Genomic DNA, 9324 nt, shown 5'->3' with positions numbered 1-9324 from the left:
TAGCAAACCTGTAAGCATTAATTTGTATGAGCACATGTATGTGTACAATAGTCAAGCGAAAACCCCAAGGGGCAGAGCAAAATGGGCAGCCAAGTGGTACATTTATCAGTATTGCAGTGTTGTTTTACCACGATTAGCTGCAAACATACTTTATATGTGCGCATTTACTTAATTGCTTACATACATATGTACAAATGTACTTACATATGTATTAGACATTAGAAAGCAGCAGAATGGTAGCCTGCCCTCATCCTTATTGCGTAGAAGCGTTACGCATGTTACAAGTTGCAAATTGGAAGCGCTGGCCCACCTTCATCAAATGCTCGACTTACAAAGCCAGCTTCACATTTTCATTTAACTGGCATTTGTTTCTACGAGTACACTGGCAACTACATACATACATATGTACATCTGCTGCATTTCTCTCTGCTGCTCCACAATGTTTGTATAAATTAGCGTTTTGTTTTTGCTTGGGGGGGGGCGGCGGAAATAGCTTGGTTCGGCAAAGCACTTATGCCAGTTACAGCAATTCAAATGAGTAAGTGTGTTAGTGCATTTGTATAAATACTTACACATATGCATATTTAAATACACGCATGTAGATATTTTATGTATGTATTTATTAGTACTACAAGCGCTCTTTAGAGGCTAGTACAAGCGAGCTGCCAAGTTGCAACAGCAGTCATCATTGTAGCTTTTGTGCAAGCTTTTCTTTCTCCCCACCTACGCTCTTCCTTGGCACTTTGAGCGTGACGTACTTGAAATATAAAACACTGAAGCAGTTACGCAAACACACAAGCAAGCAAGCAAACACACATAAGTATGCACGCATATACGTTTGCATAAGTATATACATACATACATAGATGCGTACAAGCATGGAGAATATGTATATGGAAGTATGCACTCAAAGTTATGCACTTTTCCCTCGAGCACTCCTTCGCATTGAGCATAAGCAAAGCATACGTTCAGGATCTTGTATTTATGTACACACACACACACACACACAGGTACGCACAAACTACGTACATATGTACATCCCAACATGCCTTTTCCCACAAACACTTCACTTTACCACTTTCTATGGGCAAAACTTCATTTAACAGCCAGTAGTCGAGTATCATCGAGTCTTTTTTTTGCTGCCAACCACAATAATCATAACGGTACTTGCTAATTATCATTTCAATAAATGCTAAGTGCAAAGTTAAACTATCCTTCACCCACATTATGTGAATGGGAATGGCTTTTTAATGCATTCAAGTAGGCTTGACATAGAGTCCTCTAACCACCGTTGGGAATATGCATTTGCTGATTTGCTAAGCGATTGCATTGATCATTGGATATCAACAAAATGAATATGTGTGAATACTTATTGTAAATGCATATATTAACTCAAGGTCGTTAATGAAATACGTTAACGGACTTGCATTTTGCATTATGCTGAATGAGCGGAGTTATCGAGAAGACCTCAGTAAAGAAACACAATGCATAAAGCTGGTAAAATGGAGGGGCCCGTTTGAGAATGGAAGCAAGTCTTATAGAATTATTTTCAAGGCGAGGCGCGGCGGTGTTTTTATTTATCTTCTATAAAAACCCTTTGCTTAAAAATTGGAACAAATTCTAAATTTATAAAATTTATTCTTTTCTGATATTTATACCTTTCATGAGCATAAAATGATATTATAACTTTGGTCCGATGTTTGTAAGTACCAGAACAAAAAGAGATAGACCCATGAAAATGTATACTTATATGATCAGAACGTCGAGCTGAGTTGATTTAGCCATGTCCGTCTGTCCGTCTGTCTGTCTGTTTGTATGCAATCTAGTCTCTCAGTTTTCGAGATATCCGGATCAAATTTGGTAGGTGGGTGTATTTTTATAATGTATTAATCATTTGTCGGAACCGGAAGAATCGGATCACTATAACATATAGCTCCCATACAACTGATTGTTCAGATATGAGATTTTTCGTTATAACTTCTCCATTTATGCAGCTACGAACATGAAATTTTGCAGTACTTGCACCCATTATCAACAGAATACTTACAGTGAAAATTACAAAGATCGGGTCACTATAACCTATAGCTCCCATACAACTGATTGTTCAGATATAAAATTTTGCGTTATAACTCCTCCATTTATATAGCTAGGAACATGAAATTCCGCACTGTTTTCAATAATTATCAACAGAAAACTTACAGTGAAAATTAAAAAGATCGGGTAACTATAACCTATAGCTCCCATACAACTGATTGTTCAGATATAAAATTTTGCGTTATAACTCCTCCATTTATATAGCTAGGAACATGAAATTCCGCACTGTTTTCAATAATTATCAACAGAAAACTTACAGTGAAAATTAAAAAGATCGGGTAACTATAACCTATAGCTCCCATACAACTGATTGTTCAGATATGAGATTTTTCGTTATAATTCATCCATTTATGTAGCTAGGACCATGAAATTTCGCGCTGTTTTCACTCATTATCAGCAGAAGACTTACAGTGAAAATAACGAAGATCGGGTCACTATAACCTGCAGCCCCCATACAACTGATTGTTCAGATATGAGGTCTTTTATCATATCTCCTCCATTTATGCAGCTAGGAACATGAAATTTCGCACCATTTTCACTCATTATTAACAGAATACTTACAGTTAAAATAATAAGTATCGGGTTACTATAACATATTTGTATCTTCCATACATCTGATTGTTCAGATATTGGATTTTACTGTAAAACTCCTTTATTTGAACAGCTAAAACCGATAAATTTTGTAAGCTATTTTATAAATAATAATACAAAGTCTACTGAGAAAATCGTCAAAATCTATGCTGTTTAAGCTTTATCTCTTATACCACTGATTGTTCAGATACCAGTTTTTGCCATATATCTCCTTTATGTAGGAAACTAAACCCAATAAATTGTGTTACCGGTTTACATACCGATCACATAGCAGTGGAAATCACTTAGATTGGTGCTATATAAGGTATATCTTCCACACCTCTGATTGTTTAGATGCGATTTTTTATATAAGTATGTAACTTCTCTATGGATGTATGCAGATGTATCCAAAAGCAATAGATTTGAAGAGCTTTACGAAGTGAGATTGTCAAACAAGTTTATGAAGCATACATACTTTTTTTTATAAATATGGGTGTTAGTTAATATATTTTCGAAAATATTTAATCCTGGAAATGTAATTTATATTCTTAAAACTCGATTCTACATATCGTGCACTTTCTTCAAAGTCCACTATTTACCTTCATCACACTAACTGAATAAAAATGTGTGACAACCATCTTTGAAAAATACTTTTGGTAGTAAACTTTCCTAAACCTCTTTAGTTTCATACCCTTATTGCAATACTAAATTTATCATATCAATTAAATCCAATTCAAATTTCAGGTGGCAACCTTCTACAAAACTATTTTCGGCTGCAAGCCTTCGTAAACCTCCTTCTTTTGACAGCCGTAATGTAGTATTTACTTTATTTTTTTCAATTTACTTAATCGGCAATGTTCAAACAGGTGGCAACTCTCTACTTATTTTTTTCCTACATTTAATGTTAGACCCTTAGCAATGCGTCGGTGAAAACTGCTTTCAATTCCATGTATGTATTAGTTCTCGAGTGATGCGCGTACAAAGATACAGACAGAAATACACAAATTCTAAAAATTGTTCATTTGGCTTCTGTTGCTCTAATAAAGACCCCCCATTTTAATTTTTCTTTAATATCTATAATCTACAGACATTGGCCTGTTACAATTGTATTATATTTATAGATAAATATGCATATTTTCACACTTGAAATATTTTCAAGTCATAAATATTCCGTGAAATATTTCGAAAATATTCGCTAACGTTCATATGCCTGTCAAACATTTATGCATTCTTCCATTGCACTCCGACTGTGTAACGCCGGCAGCAACTCAACAGCAGCAAAATGTGTTCGCTAACAAAATTACGAACTAAATCAAACCGCAAGCAAATTTGTACGCAAAAGAGCACCAACACTGCAGTCAGCTGTCACTCAGACGGACAACAGTGTTAGCGCAACTTTTGATACCGCGCCACCCACCCAACTCTGACTAAGTAACATTATCCGTCTGCGCAGGTGCACGTAGCTTTACTTTGCTGCAATCACCGCTTGACTTGTCGTCCATCACATCAGAGTAGCCAGCTCATGTCGCTGCCGCTTTGCACCAAATATCACCACACATCAACAAGGATGGATAGATAAGGGTCGCTGATTTGTGGGAAACTATGCAAACAAGTGCACACTACGAGTAGGAGTGCAACAAAGTTTCCATGTATATCGAACAGACGACACACATGCGCAACTTTAGACTCATATGAACACACATACATACATATATATGTATGTAGTTTGCATTCGACCGCCATGAAGTTAACTTGTTGTGGACAAATTGTTATTGCCAATGCCCGGCTGGCGCGGTCACGTCCTGGCGGATTTCCGCTCACTTATTGCTTGGCTCACCTTTGTCAAGTTGGAACCTCAGTCGCCTGCAAAAAGCTAGTTTAGACTCGCCCTCATATGAGGCGTCGCAGCGAGTCGCCTACATACCGTCCATCGACCATTGCTGCAATGTAAACAAAATAAAGCAAACTATTTGTGCGCCTGGATGGATTTATTTGCTGAAACCGCAGCGCCAACAAAAGCAATAGCAATAAAAATAACGACCGCCAGTGATTAGAGTAAAAATGAAAAACCGCATTCAAGTCAGATTGTCAAGCATGGTCAAGTGAATGGCGCTGTCGTCGACGCAGCCGCCGCCACTGATAGCGTTGGTGAATATGACAGTCAAATCTATGGTGATGTTGGCAAATTGCGTTGCGAACAAAACATTATCCTTTCGCAGACAATATGTACTCGCAGTATTGTTGCAGTGGGCATGGCAAGGTAGTGAATGCCTGTGAATTACCTACCGCGGAGTAATGCATCTATGCTCATGAATAGATTGTGTAAACAAAAGGAGAGGAAAATTGCAGAAACTAACGAGCAACTGACAGTGGCTGACTATGCCAATATAATAACTTGTCATAAACAAGTTGGCTAACCACATGCGAAATGACCGGGAAGTATTTAGTTTTTAAGCTTTTAAGTTAAATCCAATGTCACTTTTCACAAATATCGATTAATCGTTTGACATTTCATTCCCACTTCTTGCGAAGTATGTACCAACTGTTCTTCTAGTTCTTTCCAGTTTCCAGTTTCGAGTCTGAGTATGAGTATTTATTGTAGGTAAAGTACGTTCTGCGTCGATTCGACGACGGCCGTACACATGGATAACTTTAAAGCTATCCCACTTGCAATAAAGTGTAAAATTTAATTTATTTTAATTATTCAACCTATTTTCATTTAAACCCGATTTTTCTTTTATACATATTGCATCCGCTTTCGTTCAGTTTCGAAAAAAATAAAAATTGCCGTCGTCGATTTCACAAAGCATATACTTCCAGAGTTAAGTCTGACATTGGATAATCTTCTTGGTAACTAGGCCTGGGATAGGTGTGGTTAGATAAAGGGAGCATGCGTTGAATATTCCATACTTTCTCTCGGATACAGAATTGTTCATTGTGAGTGCCCTTTAATCGAAAAAGTACCTTGAAGTCATTATTCCACTGAACCAATTACTATCCTTGATGAGGCCGAGGAGATCCAACAGTTTCACCAGACTGTTGTAGAAGCGTGAACCCAAGAGATTTACTCACTTCGTCTGTAGACCTGAACATCGACACAGATAGTGGTTAATTGACTGTTCCTCATCATGGAAGCCTCTGCAGCGAGTACTTCTCGGTATTCGCCCCCCGTTGAAGCATTGGTGCTATAGCACAGTGTCCTAGGATGACGCCGGTAAGGACTTTTACTCCAGATATATGTATTGAGTTTTAGTTTGTCCCTGGGATCTTTTTCCTACTAAGCCACGACCATAATAATCTTGTGACATCGGCTCCGATTCCTTGTTCTATCTTTGAACCATCAGCGTAGATAGATACACCCCTCTCTGCTACTGGCAGGTTGGGAACCTAATGGGTATCTTCGTGTTAAAGTCCTAAATAGGCGCAATGTCAGCTGCTAGCTTCTATGTTAGCTTTAATTCCACTGAGCGGGCCTATTTTTAGCTCATCCACTTCTCTGAACTTGAGAGCGCTCCTTGCGTCTGTACCATGGATGAAAATATGCAGCGGTTAAAAATAAAATATCATGTTAAGTCCTTCCTGAGGTGCTCCCGATATGCCAAGGCATGCGAGTCTTTGCACTTTTCCTGTTATTCCTTGCGGAGCGTCGACGCCTCACTTGTGGTCTACAGCATTCCACAGAACTCTTGCCAGGAATCTTTATTTGTAGTCCTAATACTACTCTTGTATTTGTTAAAATGGTTTTATGTATGTTCCAGTGTTCCTCACATCGGCTGCGTTTAGAATTATTGAAGAACTTCCGTGCCGTCGATGTCAGTTTACTCAATTCTTCGTTCCACCATACCGGCTTGGGCTTTGCTCGTGGCCGAGATAGAGGACAACTCAGCTCGAAACACTTGGTCAGAACCGCGTGTAGATGATTAACAGCCCTATCCATTTTAAAATTCCCCCGCCTAACTTCGGTTTTCAAGGTAATTTGCAGAAAGTTTCTCAATATGTTTTTTCGGATTCCGAAAAGGTCGTGATATTTCTCAGATATTACTCAGAATCTATAGTGAAGAGTATCCTGCTTATATCTGAAAAGAAGCACGTTTTCGATATCCTAAACTCATTTAACCCAACTGTAGGTGAATCAGTGACAGTTCTATATCAATAACTTCTTACTTCATCATATTACGGAACGTTGGCTTATTACCCTCGTTACATATGACTAGGTTAGTGGAAAGAACAAAACCAACAAATCAAATTAAAAATTGTAAGCAAAAAACATAACCGGCTTCAATTCACATATACAAATTAGAGAGTACCGTTAATGTCTTCATAATCCAATGATCAAGTCGAATGTTAAGACGGTAACCATCTAACCCCAGTCCACCAACATTACCATTAATCAGCCAGAGGCTTTGGATGCGGGCTACATCCAGTTCCTTACCAGCGATGAACTTTATCAAGTCGAGCGAGGCGGAAGTGGAGTGATGGATGTTAATTTGCTTAGGATACAATTAGCGCATTTCGGCGCCATTTTCATATTTTGTAAGGCATATAGCTAATCAAGAGATCCCGGTTTCAATTGTACAGCTTAGGGTGCGAACAGAGTGGCCGCTTGTTGCCGAGCCGAGCCGACTGACGCTTATTGCGAGAACTTGTTCATGCGAGAAACAAGTTTGAGTGTGCATAGTGGATGCGAGAATCAGCGCTGATATTTTATCTATTATTTGTGTTTTATGTATGTTTGTATGCATTTGGGTTTGTTGTTCATTCGTGTTTGTGAAATTGAAGTGAAAAGATATGGATTCGTCAGATGATGAGTATTTAGCTTCGGCTACTGTTTTAAAGTATTTTATCAATAAAAAATCATTTGGAAAACATCCAATAAATGATAAACGAAGTGAATTTGGAGAATTTCATCACTTATATAGTGATTTAAAATAAATAAATAAAAAAATAAATAAAAAAGATTTTTTAATAACAATAATTTATTTATTAGGTTTTTCTTATGTATTTTATATTAATCGAAAATTTTTTTTTATAATTTTTATTTTATTTTTATTATGTTTTTTAATTTTTTATATGTATATTTTATTTACTTCTTTTATTACATTTTTTTTTAAATTTTGTTTATGTTTTTTTTTAATTTTTTTACTATTGTTATAATTTTATTTAATTTTTATTATTTATTTGAATTTTTATTTTTTTGTTTAATTTTTATTTTATTTTTTAATTTTTATTTTATTTTTAAATTTTATTATTTTTTTAATTTTTTGATTGCATGTTTTATTAACTTTTTCTTAAATTTTTGTTTTTAATTTTTTTTTATGTTTTCCAAACAAGTTGAAATCATAACAACATAACATAAACAATGTTTTCGGCGCTGAAATACGCTTTGGAACTGTTTTCTCGCATTCAATCAGCTTTGCGCTCTGACCAGCTCGGCGCCCACTATGACCTGTTCGCGCTTATTTGTACTAATTTGTATAGTACCAGTTTTCTCGCATTGGTTCTCGCAATAAGCGTCAGTCGGCTCGGCTCGGCAACAAGCGGCCACTCTGTTCGCGCCCTTAGGTAAATTCTTGAAAAAAAATCACATACAATTTTAAATGAGCCGCGGAAACCACAGTATACAAGAAGTAGCTTAGTTCAGGACTCGACCATGCAAACAAACCAAATAAAAAAGATTGTCGTTACCACCACTTTTCCAACGGCTGAGTGTGGAGAGAGTCACCTACATACATACGTTGCGTCATGGAGGTCTACCGCTTCATCGGCGCATCTTAATTTATTTCGGCGGTTCATCCTTTGTGTTTGCTAATCGGGAATTAAGTTAGTAACTGTTTTTTCTGAGTCGTTGATTGTTTGTGAATTATCTGCGAAACGTTTTACGACACCGTTCCTGCAGTCCCATTCACATCAACAAACGTGCTTTGGTCTACAAGTTTGTACCTGTCAATGCGCCAAGAAATATGCTACCACACTTCGTTGAATGTTGCGCTTGGCTGCAGATTTTGTCTTTGCATTTCGCCGCTTGTCGTCGCCGTTGTTATCTCAGCTGCCAAATTTGCGGCGGGCATTACTTGTTAGCTTGAATAATAGATATGCAGTGGCGCAGGTATGGTGGTGACGTGTTTGCAGAGTCATGGGCGAGGTGGCAAGCATTTAGCGGAACACTTTGTGGAAGCAACAATTTGTAAGGCAAACAACTTTTTTCAACAATTTAGCGAATTTGTGCTCGCTTTCGTTGCCGTCCGTTTTGTAGGTGTGAGCACGTTCTCTTGTTGGCTCGTTAGGCGCCGTTTGTCGTCAGCGAAAGTGGCAGCGACCAACGACCGGCCAGGATAGTATGATGTTGTAACGGTGAAAGAGTAGAAAACGACAGCAAAACTTTCTTGCGGCGCAGCTTCTTAAGTTTTAAACCCATTTCGTTAACACAATGAAAGCACCACAACCTATGAAAACACAGATAGATGGCTTAAGGCGATTGTTAAAGGCAAATGTAAGAATGTATGTATGTATGTATCTATGTATGTATGTACTCTCCAAGTGGAACGTGTAACAAAGTTTAAATTCAATTCTTAGATTACTGGGATTTTTATTTACATAATTTATAATTTAGTTATGCATGTAAATAGTTGAAATAATTCTTAGAAATAGTGTGCATGTCAA

The sequence above is a fragment of the Rhagoletis zephyria genome, unplaced genomic scaffold (assembly GCF_001687245.7).
Source record: "Rhagoletis zephyria isolate East Lansing unplaced genomic scaffold, Rhagoletis_zephyria_1.1 Rzeph_scaffold_06066, whole genome shotgun sequence".
Lineage (NCBI taxonomy): Eukaryota > Metazoa > Arthropoda > Insecta > Diptera > Tephritidae > Rhagoletis > Rhagoletis zephyria.
Note: the sequence above shows the minus strand (reverse complement) of the source record.